Source organism: Lepidochelys kempii, chromosome 1 (genome assembly GCF_965140265.1).
Source record: "Lepidochelys kempii isolate rLepKem1 chromosome 1, rLepKem1.hap2, whole genome shotgun sequence".
In the NCBI taxonomy this organism is placed as follows: domain Eukaryota; kingdom Metazoa; phylum Chordata; order Testudines; family Cheloniidae; genus Lepidochelys; species Lepidochelys kempii.
This window is the reverse complement of record NC_133256.1, coordinates 200,134,616-200,149,340: the sequence shown is the minus strand read 5'-3', so window position 1 is coordinate 200,149,340 and position 14,725 is coordinate 200,134,616. Positions and strand designations below refer to the sequence as shown.

Below are 14,725 nucleotides of genomic sequence, written 5' to 3'. Positions count from 1 at the left end.
AGTACTAGAGCCTTACAGAGCAATACCCCTACTCGTGCCTCACACCATGTCACAGAAAAATCCCTGGAGAGAAAACAGGCAAATATAGCTCATTAACTGGTGTCAGAAATGTTGTGTGCATAACTGCGCACCACCTGTGGCATTTCCTCAAAACAGGGTTAACCAAGTCGGTGATGGTAGGATTGGTTTGTTTCTTGAATTTTGAAAGCCTGATTGTGAGACCCGGAGACTAAAGGACTCTATCCATTACCAGAATATGCAGGGGCAGTGCATTCTTCCCCCGCACTGCCCTCTGAGGGGCCCCTGTAGAAGCTCAAAAAACGCTGGTAGTTCATTCTCCTTCCAGCTTGCATGCTCCGTGTCACTGTTGAGAACATGTTAACAAGGGAGCCAATTAGTGCTATTGGCAGTTTTTGTGATGTGTTCCCTTCTTCACTGGGGACTGGACTGAGGACCAAACTTATTTCACATCTCACCTCAAATAGCAATCAGCTCAGAACAGTTTACAGTCACTACCAACCAGGGTCTTAGCTGCTGACTTAGTAAGAAGCTCCATAACCCATTGAGCCATCCAGTCCCCTTCTGAGTATAGGTCTGTATGTATCTTCACTGTAAGGATTTAGCAGTGATACTGAAGCACCAACGAAAGAGACTGACTTTTTTTGCATAGTCTATAAATCCCAGGAAATAAATCAATGAATGGCCAGGTGGTCAGTTTTCTGTCTTTCTCCTATAGAGCAGTTGACTCTGTTTTATAGGCTCTTATATCAGGTGGGGCATTTGGGGCCCCAGGACTGTGATAACTCCTTTCACACATCTGAGATGAAGGGATGGATTTCACAACTTGGAAATGAGAGCAGTAAGGAGGATGGGGAAGGGAGGATTTCACCTGCTGTTAGAAGGACTTGACTCATCATGCATGTCATTATAGGGCTATAGAGTTCTGGATACCCAAGTGCATCTTTCAGAATATGGAGTATGGGAGCGGGAAGATCCCAGCAAGTGAAAGAAGCAGTAGGTGTGCTGGGAAGGGGTAATCAGAATATCAAGTTCTCCCCTATCCCCAATAAAAAACAACAAATATGCATGGAGCAGCATACAGGTGTACAACTGGTGACTTTCATATCCTTGCAGCCCTTCTTGTAGTGGGTATAAATCAACCTGCAGCCCATAGGCTGCTTGCGGCCCAGTCAGTGCAGAGCTGTGGCCTATGTGACATCCTCAGGGCCATACAGCTGGTATTGGATGCATCCCACAATGGTAAATAGGTTGAGAACCAAGGGTATAAATCTACAGTTGATGGATTATGCAATGTATAATGCCTTGGCTTCATCTTCATAACTGATTGTAAGCTCTGTGGCAGAACCTGGGTCTTCCTCTATGTTTGTATACCTACCACAACTGGCACCACTCCTGATTGGGGCCTCTGGGTGCCACTGCAATAGAAAATAATAATAATAATAATAATTAATAATAATTAATATAATTAATAATTAATTACAGTTAATTAATAATATTTTCAGTCTTGCATCATGGGGGGTGGCAGTTGAGGTGCTCACATTAGGCACACACTAGGCACGGGCTTATGGTCATTGTATCAGGGCTGTGCCACACATCCATTCTCCCAAAGACCTAAACAAAGAGCTGTAGAACAGAAATGTTGGGAAATGAACATTGTTGTTCCAGGCAGGTGGAATTCTTCCTTTAAATGGTTCCTTTCCCTGCCCTCTCTTGAACCCCCCACCCCTCCCTGGCCCCCCTCTGTCTTTCCCTGTGTGTGTCTCTGTCTCTCTTTTAGTGCTCTGAATTCATTATATGGAGTAGTGTAAATCAATAGTAAACGCTAACCGCCCACGCTGTACTCAGTTACGCAACATCACATACCGTGTACACAGAGACAAAAAGGGAAAAAGCACACACAGCCTTTACATTCAAGAGCTCTTGCATAATTTTACTTTTCTACAGCCAAAAAAAAAAAAAGGAAATAACAGATGGGGAGACTTACAGTTTTTTTCCCCTCTTCTCAGACTGTTGAGAGGGGAGTTAGTTTAACATCCATGGCCATTTCTAATTGCCCTAGGCTGCAGCTAAACAAGTCATAATTACCAGTGCCTTAACTTGCGTTAAAATATGACTTTCTTGACCCTCCATGATGTGGTGCACTTTCCAGGTAATACAAGAAAAGCTATTGTGAAATGTGTAAGGCTGCTTGGGTTATTGATATATATGTTTTAATGGAAAGAGAAGAAAAAACACTTAAAGTACTCAATGAATTTTAAAATGGAAAAGGGGGTGAGAATTAGAGGAGGCTGGATTGATTTCTCGTATGTGTGTGTGGTGCTGTTGTTGCTTTTTTCCCTTCTCTGAAAACAAACTCTCTCTTGATGTAATATTTATGTAAAAAGACAGTTATGTAACCTTTGTCTGCCTCTTGCTTTTGTTACCTCAACAGACTATATAGCTTTAATGTTTTTTCTCACAACAAACTATATTCAAACATGCATATCCTGAGGAAGGGGCAGAATGCCTGGGTGCCCACAGCACAGACTTTAATTTCTAGCCTTTTTAAAGGCTTCAGACGGGAAGACAATGGATCTATTTAAGATCTCTTTTTGGCTTGTGTACTTCTCATTGAGCATTTTCCTGTTGCAGTGTTCCCTGGAACATCCGTGACTTCTGCACAGTGTATGTATCTCTCTCTCCTTCTTTTAAAAAAAACTTCGGAGGTATACAGTGGAAGCTTTCTCCCCCTCCCCACTCATCCTAACCTGCAGCGTTAGGTCATTCTCCACATGATAGTGGCAAGTGCAGACACATAGTAAAATTTTACAGTGGATTGGACTTATGGTATTTAGTTTTTTCCGGTATAATATTTCATTTCAGTTAACTGATTGATGTCCACAGAGATCCAGAAATTCTTTTGATAAGAGTTGTTTTATTTTCTATTTTTTAATGAATTTCTGCCTGTCAGATAGATGTATGAAAGGATGCTTTGTACATATGGATAAACTGAAATAGATATCCTCACTAAGAGAAATTAAGATAATGGGTTCAGGGGGTTCGGGAAATGGAAGGGGCTGTAGTGAAAAATGTTGATGTTCCTTGGCTGATCGTATTTCAGGAGCAAAAACGTTTCTACATTTATTGACGTCATTAGATCTTCACTGATTTAATCCAGCTGAGGATCTGACCCATTGTATTTAAATGCATTGTTTTGATCAGCATTCTTCTTCCCTTTATAGATAGTTCCCTGCTGGGTGCACATTCTTGATTATATTCTTCCATGGTGTAATGCTGCTGATTTTGCTGGAGTAAAACAAGGGACGTATTTGGCCAAATATAAAGTCACAGGGCCTGAATCTCAGTTATACTAAGGCTCCTTTATACCTCTCTGGCAATGTAAAGGAGCCATAAAATGAGCATAAATGTAATTTATACCCACTTTAAGGCCCTGTTATACTGCTTCAGCAGTTGCTGGAGCAGTGTAAAGGGGCCTTAGTGAAAATGAGAATCAGACCCAAAGAATCCTCTTTCACATTATAACTGATCACCAGAGATTTTACAGAGGATTTCCATATGAATAATAAGTAAGATAGTTTAATGCTAACAGACAGAGATCTTTGAACCGTAGACATCTTTTCAACCGTTGTCCTTGAGATAGCAACTTCAAAAGAAAATAGATATTTTTGTGAAAATAGGAAGAGCTTTTGAACACCATAAATCTTTGTGGTTCAAACTTGGGGAAGATATACATAATCAAAAGTCTATTTGAATACCTGGGTTCCCTTCCTGATTTTGATGTTGCCTCCTCCTGTTGCCTTGGCCAAGTCCCTTCAACTCTCTCTGCCTCCATTTCCCCCTCTGTACATTGGGGATAATAGTAGATGTCTGCTCTATTGTAAATCACAGGGAAATTATAAGGCCACTTCATTAAGGTTTGTAAAGCGCTTTGAGGTCCACATGTGGAAGCTGCTAAAATCATATTCATTAATAGCTGGTTAACTGCTTTGAAGAGGCAGAGCTTTATGCAAGTGCTAAGTATGATTATTAGTATTACAGTTAATATACTGTTGGCTGTTGGAGTGGCTCAGATATCTCAAAATGAAATGTCTTTCAACAAATCTCCTCAGGGTTTTATTCGTAAGTGTTCTAGACTGTACAAATCAGAACAAGAGATACACAGCCAGAATGGGCTTTCAGAAGTAGAGTGTCTGTAACATTGAGCATGCAGTTTAAGGCCTTTTCCTTTTTTCCAAACCACAAAGTAGCTGCTTTATAGGATCTTGGGTTGCCCCCCAGGGTCTGATTGGGCCTTCACTCCCCATCCTTGCTTTGTTATTACACAGTGTACACTTGTGTGAGGTCTAAGCAGGGAATTAGCCATTGTACCCTGTCACACATACTTATAATTATTTTCTTTGCAATTACTCATTAAGCAAAAATTAGGACCACTGGAAATACATACTTCAGAGAATCTAGCTGTAATACACATTTAGGTGGCCACCAAATTTCATGTTTTCTACAGAATTCAAGTTCTCTTTTCAATTTTTAAGCACGTTTTTGGCCATTATGTTTGCAAAGAAATGCCTGGGAATTTGACCTTATGCAGTGCTGTCTCCCTGAGCTCAGAGGCAAAAAATGAGGTATGAACTGCTCCCATTCTTATCAACACTGTTGTAATACTGAATTCTAATGACTGCCAATTCACTTTGCATCTTTATTAGCTAGGGCTTTCTTTAAAGCAGGTCTCATTGTTGACATATCTTGTGATTTCTTCGTGAGTCTCTCAATATTTGCTATTTTGCTGAAAGTCTCAGCTCCTCAAGTCATGTGATTATGTGAGACTTTGAGCGTTCATTTGTTTAAAAGGCAAGCTGCTGGCTCTTGATATTGAAGAGAAAAGCTTGACAATATGACTCTCTAGAGTCTCAAAAACCAGATGGAAAATAAAAGGAAACTCAGATTGATTATGTTTTTAAAAATCTTGTGATTTTAAAGTCAATCTCAAGATTTTTGTGGCCTGACTCATTCTTGGGACTGGCAAGGCAATATTGTAGAAACAGCCAGTGCACATGCTTTTGCTTTGTCCAATGTGGTTGAATTGGTCAGAAAAGTCATTCATTACACAGGAGTGAAGTGGCAGGATTTATTTTTATTGACAAAAATCTGAAGGAGAATATTTTTTCTACTGACTGATGATTTGGGTGCACTTTTATAACAATTTTTTGTCCTTCACCTTCACTAAGGTATCACTGGTGAGCAAGATAGGTTGGGTGTTTTTTTTTCCCCTTACCTCCATTTGATTAGGAGATTGCAACCATTTCTTTGGGATTTGGACCTTACTACATGGCACTACTTGAATCAATTTGGAAACTTCAGACTTTTGCTAAGCAGCTGTGTGTCCAACCACAGGCACATTACACCAGTACTGCATAAACTGAATTAATTGCCTGCTGGAATTTCCAGATGGAGTTTATTTGTGTTGGTTTTGACCTATAAAACCCTAAATGTTTTGGGACCGACCTAGCTGAGAGACCACCACTCTCCTTGTGTGATACCTCTACATTTTAGATCAGCAGCGACACTCAAGGTGAAGCTTTCTCCACTGAAAGAAAAGAACTGAGAGCTGGGCATTCTCAGTTATAGTTTGTCCCCCACTTTTGTCCAAAAAGCCTGTATCTGTTGAATTTCAGGAGAAACTGCAAAACTCATCTCTTTAGCTATACTCTGGAGGAGGCCGGGATACACCAAGAGCTGGCAGTTGTGGGCAAGGCGTTTGTCATCGAGCATTCTGTTTGGTAATTTCTGATTATGAAGGTTGCAAGAGGATGCTGATCTCACCATTTCATGACTGTGCTCTGAAAAGTGTCAAAGGCACCTTGAGTTTTCAATAGATTTTTTTTTTAATTTACTCCTTCTCGTAACACAAGAAATAGGGGGTTACCAAATGAAATTAATAGGCAGGACAAAAGGAAGTATTTCTTCACACAACACACAGTCAACCTGTGGAACTCTTTGCCAGAGGATGTTGTGAAGGCCAAGACTATAACAGGGCTAAAAAATAAACTAGATCAATTCATGGAGGTTAGGTTCATCAATGGCTTTTAGCCAGGATGGGCAGGGATGGTGTTCCTAGCCTCTGTTTGCCAGAAGCTGGGAATTGGCGCCAGGGGATGGATCAGTTGATGATTACCTGTTCTGTTCATTCCCTCTGGGGCACCTGGTATTGGCCACTGTCGGAAGACAGTATATTGGTCTGACCCAGTATGGCCGTTCTTATGTTCTTATGTATGCAAATAAAACCAAATAAATAATAGCTATATCTTTCCACAGTGAGAAATTATTTGCAGAAAAGGATTAAGAGAAAAGGGTAGGGAAGTAGCTGAAAACACTTTGGTCTATGATTTTGACTACAGTTATTTTTAAATGATTTTTCTGTAAAGGTTTTCATTATGTTCCCTGGATTTGCTATGCCCCTTCTCCTGACTAGAGAGGAGTGCAAAGTTGGGGTCCAATCCAACCCGTTCCCCTCTCTCCCAAGTTCTGGGATGCATTTGAGTATGGATTTTTGATAAAGGAGTGTCAGTCCCATAGTTTGCAGATGGAACTTGATAGGCTCTGTTTGGTGGTGTACAGATCCATGATGTTGGTTCAGGCCCATCTTTGCTTCTAAATGTCAGCTGCTCTTGCTTCGTACTGTAAAAATTAAACAGGGAATGTTAAGCGTTTCCCAATTTAGCATTTATAATGGAAAGCGGCTGCAGCGCCAGAGCGCACTGCTGCAAGGGCAGACATACACATCAGGAGTGGTTTAAAACTACTTTTGTTTTCTCTTGAGGCCCATCCATTCCTCCTCCAGCCTGGCTGCTTTGCTTTGCTTTGCTTTGCTTTTCAGGCAGGTGTAGGCTGTTTTAAATTTTACTTTCACTTAAGTAGGAACTAGTTTATTTTTGCAAATGAAGTTTAAAGCAGTCCAGCCATCTGCAAAGCAAAGAAGGAGGCAGCAGGTTTCTTTGACATTCAGATGTCGGTGATTCTCAAACAGCACCAACATGCAAGCAAAAATAGCTCCCTTGGCACCTATGATTACTAATATTTATTATTATAAATCTAGTGTCTTAGGTCTAAATCTGGACCTCAACTTTTAAAAAGTTTCCTTGTTGCTTTTGTTCAACCATTTGAATAGTTGAGGCCAGCTCAGAGGTGTTTTAATCAGGAGATTTGGTTCAGATCTAGTCCTGGAGTGCAGTGAAATCACATTCTTGACCTAGTGGCAATACAGTCCTTCCAATAACTTGGTTGGTGATGTCATATGGAGAATTGTGACTTCCCTTTTTGGACAGCAAAAAGAAGAAAGTTTGGGAGCTCTTAAAGGTGATCCATAAAGGAAAAAAAACAAAACAAAACAGTCACCTCGCAAAAAAAACCCCTACAACAAACCTACAACAAAACAAAAACAGTTGTGCCCTTTTGGTAGGATTCACATATTTCAGGTTCCCCAAAGAGAACATTGCCAGAGGAGGGGGGAGGAAGGCGGTACTTGTGGTGGAGGTACTCACTGGAGGTGGGGGGCAGTGTCACTCCCTGTCACAGTGTCAGGGTGGCTGGCACAAGCCCAGGGTGCAGCAACACCTGTCAGTCAGCACCTTCCTTCAAAACCTCCTTCCCAGGGGTGGGAGCCAGGGCCTGGGTGGGTGGGATCCAGCAGATGTGCCTGCAGGGGAATGGACCAATCAGCTGTGGATGCAGGGACCAATCGGAAAGCAGACCATTCTTGGCTTTTTCTGAGCTGCAGTGTCTGCTCTGCAAAAATCCTGGATATTTCCTGTTGTTTGAAAAATCTGCCCAGAGAGAGGACAGAGCCTCAAAAAAGAGGAAATGTCCAGGAAAACTTGGATGTAGGGTAACTCTATTGTTTGGCAACTTTATGTTGAATAAGAAAGGCCTGAACGTTTTTCCCCCCTCTTTCTGGTTTTGTTTGAGGGCTCATTGGTGATCTCAAATACGTATTTCAAGCTTTCTTAATTGAAATACTAGGGGCATGTTGTATTTTTGGCAAAGTTATCTTTTGTCCCAAGCATTTTTTATGTATTGCAGTTAAATACATGTCAATAAAATGCATTTTAAACAGTTTGACTAAAAACCCCTTTCTTTCTCAAGTGTCCAGCTTTCAAACATCTCTCTCTTGTGATATCAGAACTTCACTAGTTCTCCAGTCACTGTATAGTCTTTCAGAGTAGACAAGACCTGATTTTTCTTTCTCTGTGTATGTATATATATATATATAAAAGAAGAAAACCTTCTTTTGGATCAAAAAAATTCAGATCTCCTTTATAAATAATAAAATAAAAGAGAAAGGCAAATACCTGGGTTGTTTTTTTTTCCCCTCAGTGAAGGTAACTTTTAAGCACTACTTTAAACTGAGCATATTTACACACGAATACATTTATGTACATGAGTAGTCCCTTTCAGAAGTATAAATTTAACCATATGTGAACGTTTGCTGGACTGGGGCCTTAAATTGTGATTTTCTTTTTTCAAAGGGAAGCTTTTCTTTTCTTTTACTGTCTTCTCCCCCCCCCCCGGCAAAAAACAAAGTTTTTGTTTTTAAAACATTTCATCCTCTTTTGATTGCGTCTGCTCCAGGAGGCTAGAATTTTTGTATTGTGCATTTATTTAAGCTCATGGAGAAAAGACAAGCCCAATATTTTGGCAGTCGTGAAATTGAAGATGAATAATCCATAGTCTGTTCTCTCACCATTGCTAAAATTTATATCCAGAACACAAGTAGTAAACAAAACAAAAAAATCTAGTTAGCTTTTATTTATAAAGTGATTAATGAAAAGTAAAGTTCAGATGGGGCTACAAATCCTGGTGGTGCACAATGGATTGATTTATTTTGTAAATAGAACATGGATAATTAACCATAAAACAACCTTTTTTAAAAAAACTTGCATAATAACACTGGTTTCTTTTAGTTCCTGAGAGTTGCACAGAGGGATAACGACTAATTCACAACTGGTTACGACTGGTTACAGCCAAACAAGAAAAACCCATGAGCAGCTAGAGAAACAAGTCATTAAAACCCTGCTGCACATGCAGTTTTATAATGAAGCATCCACTTATAGTTACATGATGGCCAAAGCTACGCTCTTCTGGTAATGCTAGAGGGGTGAATCTGTATTTAGGCTTTGCTGATGCTTGCCATGTTATCACATGCTGTAGCTCAAACCCTGGCTACAAAGGACAACCCAGCAGCTGGCCTTGGCAGCTTTTCAGAGATTGGGGTAGAGAGGAGTCCACCATTCAGCATTCATTGCTGAATAAGCTTCTGAGGTGTCTGTCTATGCCTCTTTTGTCTGACTTAGGCGGAAATGGGTGATGGATCATTGTAGCCAAAGATCTACTTGCCCTTCTGCCATATCTCCCTTTGAACTGCAGTGAGCAGAGTATTTCCGTGGAGTTGAGATCTGTGGTATGTAAGATGTGTATGTGCCTGCATGGGCTCTCCAAATTCTGCCTCTTCATGTTTCGTGGAGTGGACCACATTAGTCATGGGGAAAGGGCCATTCATGCTCAAGGAGGAGGAGGCAGGATTTGCCTGTGAGTACATTTACTGCTGGTTAAAGATGCTGCTGTTGTAGCCCTGGAGACTGCGTATGTACAGCTACAGCAGGGGCCCATGTAGAGCAACCAAGGAGACATCTCAGGCTTGTCTTCACTGAAGTGTTAACTTGAGTCATCTACACTCAAGTTAACTCCTTGCAAGTTAGCCTCACTCAAGTGAGAGTGGCTGCTCTGCAACATAACCCTCAAGAGGCACAGTGTTTGTATTAGCATCACAGAGTAGCTGGGTCCCCACTGCATGGTCCAACTTCTACCCGCACACCCTGACTGACCAGGTAGCTTGAGTTTAAAGCACCTCTTAACTTGAACTTGAGATTTTTGTGAGTGCATGGGAGCTAGGTGAGGGGTATGTTTGAGTTATACCTAAAGCTAACACTGACTGCAGTGAAGACAAGCCATAGATGTGAGAGGAGTGTTCAGTTTCCATGACTCAGTCAATCCTTGGTGTCTGTGCTGGAAAAGGAGCCAATTAATGCCCATTGTGGTGGTCGTTTTTCTTAAATGGACATGCTAGTCCACTGGGACCTGGATTGAAACCACCAGTTATCAGACATTTAATTCTGGAAGTAAATTGGAGCTGAACCTTTTGAATAAGTCTGTGAGTTTCTTTCATGTGGTGATAATTTGTTTGTAAAGACACGCCATCCATTTCTTTTCTGTCAGACTCCACCATCCGTCCATTGTCCCCCTCCACCAAACCTTCCCCTGCGCAGCTCTGACACTTTTACATAAACCCAGTGATGGTATTTCTTTTCCCAACAGTTCTCCACTAGAAGTTCACAGTCTCTGTTACAGAGAGGGTGGCATCCTACAGATCAGCTGGTCCATGTGCAAGTTAGAAATAGTGTTCTCACGGAGAACTAATTGGCACAGTTGTTTAATACCTTAGATGTTCACTCCAAGGGGTTTGGATTCATAAGATCACTTTGGTCAGAAGTAAAATTAATTTGGTGTCTAATGAGATTTTATCCACGTTACAAAGAAGCTCTTTACAGAGTGGCACAGGAAGCAACCACTTCTCATGAGAGTCTGAAGACTGGAATAACAGGGGAGCCAATGATGGGGACCGAGATGCTGTCACAGTTACAGGCTAGCTGCATTTCACCCCGCTTTCTGGTCTCCCTGAATGCACCCCCTCAGTTGTTAGGTCTCTTGCCCTTACTTGCCTGTGGGTAGATAAGGTGGGGTGGAGGTCACCCTGGCGTGCCCCCTTTCAATCAAGCATGATTGCAGATGAGCCCTGCTTCAGTTTCCCTTTCACCCAGATTATAAACAAGTCCCAAACATATCTTTTTATCAAAGAGCGCCCCCTTCCAAGGGTCTCATTTATTAACGGACAGAAGCATAAATAGGACCTTAGATACATGCTGGGGCATTTCTTGTCTTGGCCTCAGTCCAGCTGGCAGTCTCTGGCTCCCCATCAGCAAACAGCCTCTTTTTCTGGAACCCATCCCAGATCCTTCTCTGGATTACTCCTTTTCTGTCCTTCCTTAAGCAAGGTGCCCCAGATCTCTTTGGAACTGGGCTGTATCAATTAGTCCCTCATTCTCTCTTTAAACAGGTGTCTCCAGGCTTGATCCCTGTTGGCCCCTGGCTGGGGGTGGAAATTTGGCCCAGCTGCCCCTCCATCATGACAGAGGGGTGGCTGGGCCAAATTTGAGTGGTGCTCTGAGCCTCTGGGCCTGGTCACATGCACCCCCTTGCCCACACACACATACACCCTTCCAGTCTTTCAGATGCCTAGAGGCAGTGGGCACCCCCAGCCCCTGAGGAATAGCAGATCAGGTGGCACTGGGAATCCCCAGTCCCCAGGATGTGGGAGGATTGGATCTGGGATTTAGGTGCTTCCTGGGAAAGCAGAGGTGCAAAAGGAGAATGGGACTGGGTCTCCCAAAACTGCCTGGCCCCTGTGGGATGATGCTCTTCATCCCCTGTGGGGATGGCCTTTCTGGGTAGAGCTCAGAGCTGGGAGTTGAGTGGGGACACTGCAGGGCTGGGTGCAGGTCAGTGTGATGGGAAGTATGCAGGGCTAGGCATGGGGCAGCAAGAGGTGAGTGTATGTAGAGCTGGATGCAGGGGGAGAATGCAGGGGAGAGAGCTTGAGGCTGGGTTAATGAGAGCTCTGGGCCTCCTCCTTAGGAAAATTCTGGTTGTGCTCCTGGGGGTCGTCAGCAGGCCGCCTTTCACTGCTGATCTCTCCTGATGTCTTACCTGCTATGGGGGAGGAGGCAGCCTTTACCCTGGTCCCCTTCTACTTCATCCCCAGTTGGTTAGGGAAGAAAAGACCAGGTGATGACAGTGGTCCTTTCTGGCCTTGGAATCTATGAATCGACTCATTTTATCCTTTTGGAAACCTGTGATCAGTGACCAACAGCCTTCTTAAAACAAAGTATTTTTACTTAGTTGAAACAGGGCATTGGAGAAAAGGGAATTTTAAAATACCAATCTATACGCATATTTAATCTTGCGCTTCACTACCAGCTAAGTTAGACAGACTTTCCTCTTAAGTTGCAGGAACAAACAGACATAAAAAGATATACATTCTCCTGACCACCCCACATCCTCCTGTGTGGTTCCCAGTCTGGTTCTCTCTTCTGTTCAGACTTGTTTTGGGTGCTCCTCAAAATGGCTAGAGCCACTAAGAGTACTTGCTCTGGCAACGTCTCCTAACCGTTATGTAAGATGTGAGGTGAGGGCCTCCTCCCTCTTTCCCTAAGTGGGTAGGCTTTACTATCAATCCCCTATACGGTCTAGACCAGTGGTTCTCAACCAGGTATACATGTACCCCTGGGGGTATGCAGAAGTCTTCCAGGGGTACATCAATTCATCTAGATATTTGCCTAGTTTTGCGACAAGCTACATAAAAATCTCTAGCGAAGTCCGTACAAACTGAAATTTCATACAGACAATGACTTGTTTATACTGATCTATATACTGTACGTTGAAATGTAAGTACAATATTTATATTCCAATTGATTTATTTTATAATTATATGGTAAAAATGAGAAAGTAAGCATTTTTTCAGTAATAATGTGCTGTGCCACTTTGTATTTTTATGTCTGACTTTGTAAGCAAGTAGTTTTGAAGTGAGGTGAAACTTGGGGGTATGCAAGACAAATCAGACTCCTAAAAGGGGTACAGTAGTCTGGAAAGGTTGAGAGCCACTGGTCTAGACACATCAAAGTAGTCAGATGCACTGTTGATAATTATTACAGAGCACCCCGCCAATTGCCACTGGTGCATTAGCAGAACGATAGAGCTATTGTATGCGAGGAACCAGGGGTACAATAGCAAGAGATACTGAAGATCAGGATGAGAGCTGGTTGAAAAAAATCCCTACAGAATGTTTTTCAGCTGGAAAAAGCAGTTTTGTCAAAATCACAACATTGTGGGAGCATGTTGATTACTATTACATTTCACTCTGAAAAAAACCCTGAAACAAAATATTTTAACATTTTCAGAATGAATTTTTTTTTATTTTTTTGTTTCAAGACAACTTTTTGTTTCAAAATGTATTTAATTATAAGTAACAATGAAATGATTTTAACAAAACAAAGCATTTTGATTGACCCACAACAATTTTTTTAAATATTTATTTTGTGGGATATTTTGAAATTCGATATTTCATTCTGATTTGGAACAAAAACCCCCTTTAGAAACAGTGAAGGTTCTAGTGAAATGGAAATTGTGGTTCCTGCACATTTCTGGGTGGGACTTTGGAAGAGCTGTTTGGGGACCCAGAATTGGAATATTAAGGATGCTGCAAAGTAGGATTGAAGAACACAGTCAGAGGTATCTGAGGATCCAGGAGTATGATAGCAGGATATATTGCAGCCAGTCAGAATTGAGACACACTGATAAAGCTTAGGCAGGGTGTGGAGAACCCTTAAATTGTGTATGACTGTACTGCATATTGAGCTGTTGTCACTCACATTCATGAACCCCAGATGTATTCATATCTTTCAAAGGAACGATACTATTGACCTCACTTTCTGAGTGTGTCTATAAAATGATGGACGTGACTTCTTGGGGTAATTTAAAAAATCTTCTTTTAACACGACTCACCATCTCCGTTACACTTACTCAGAATTTGTCTTGGAGTAAGTACGCTTAGTTCCCCTCCACCAAATGATCTGAGTTCCTGTTCTTATAGTCATCTAGCCAGTGAATTGGGCAAATCCATTTGAGCATTTCAGCTGCTCTGGCCTTCTTACTTGTGCAATGGGTTAGGCATGGGCAAAATCTGCAAAGTTTGTACCCAGAGCTGAATCCAAATATCTTCAATGTTAAAGGTCTTGGGCCATACCTGTATTATGAAAGTGAATGTAAGCAAGCCAAATAGAGTGTTGTGGATACACTTGCGTTCGTCATTGTCTGAGCTGTTGGTAAAAGAGACCCTTAATGGAGGAGTCCCTGCTTGTTGTAGTCAGCCTCTCCTGACTGTATCCAGCACCCAGAACCTCACATCTTTTCTCCTCAGTGTACTACATATCTTTTTTCTCTTTGCTTGTACAAGCCTGATGTGTCTGAGTAGTAAAGCCCTTCTGACAACTCCGTGAGTCCGACCTGAGACAACGGTACAGCTACAGCTATACCACCTCAGGCAGTTATCTTGTCAAAACCCAGGTTAATCAGGATTGGGACTGGACCAGTAATTGAATGGGAGACCTCCATGGAAAGCCCAGGTGAATTAAGGAGTGGTATCTGTGACTATTAGAGATGCTTTCCTTCCTGAGTAAATACTAACTCTGCGCCATAGCCGATTGCTAGGGAGTTCTATACTACAGGTGCCATTTCAGATAAGACATAAGATTCATAACCACATTTCATTCTAAGTTCTGAGGTCCTTTTTTGCAAGAACTGGGGCATTAACCATGATATCATGCACAGATTCCAATTTGGTTAGTCACGTTCGGTTTTCCTACATTCAGCTGGTACAATAAGGTTGTTCTTAATAAGAATAAAAGTGTCAGAATCTAGGTCTAGATAAATTACAGATGGGAATGATCCAAAACTCCAGATTTTAGCACTTCTTCCCCCTCAATTTAGGGGAAATTTGTGACTGCAGACTTACTTTGTAATTTGGGCCCATCTCTCA

The 14,725-nt window shown here is 41.8% G+C and overlaps 1 protein-coding gene across 13 annotated transcripts in view; it reads left to right on the top strand.

Moving 5' to 3' along the window:
• The window catches only part of ZBTB20 (zinc finger and BTB domain containing 20), a 663,010-nt gene that overhangs the window by 336,964 nt on the left and 311,321 nt on the right, over positions 1–14,725 (top strand). The window lies entirely within an intron of this gene.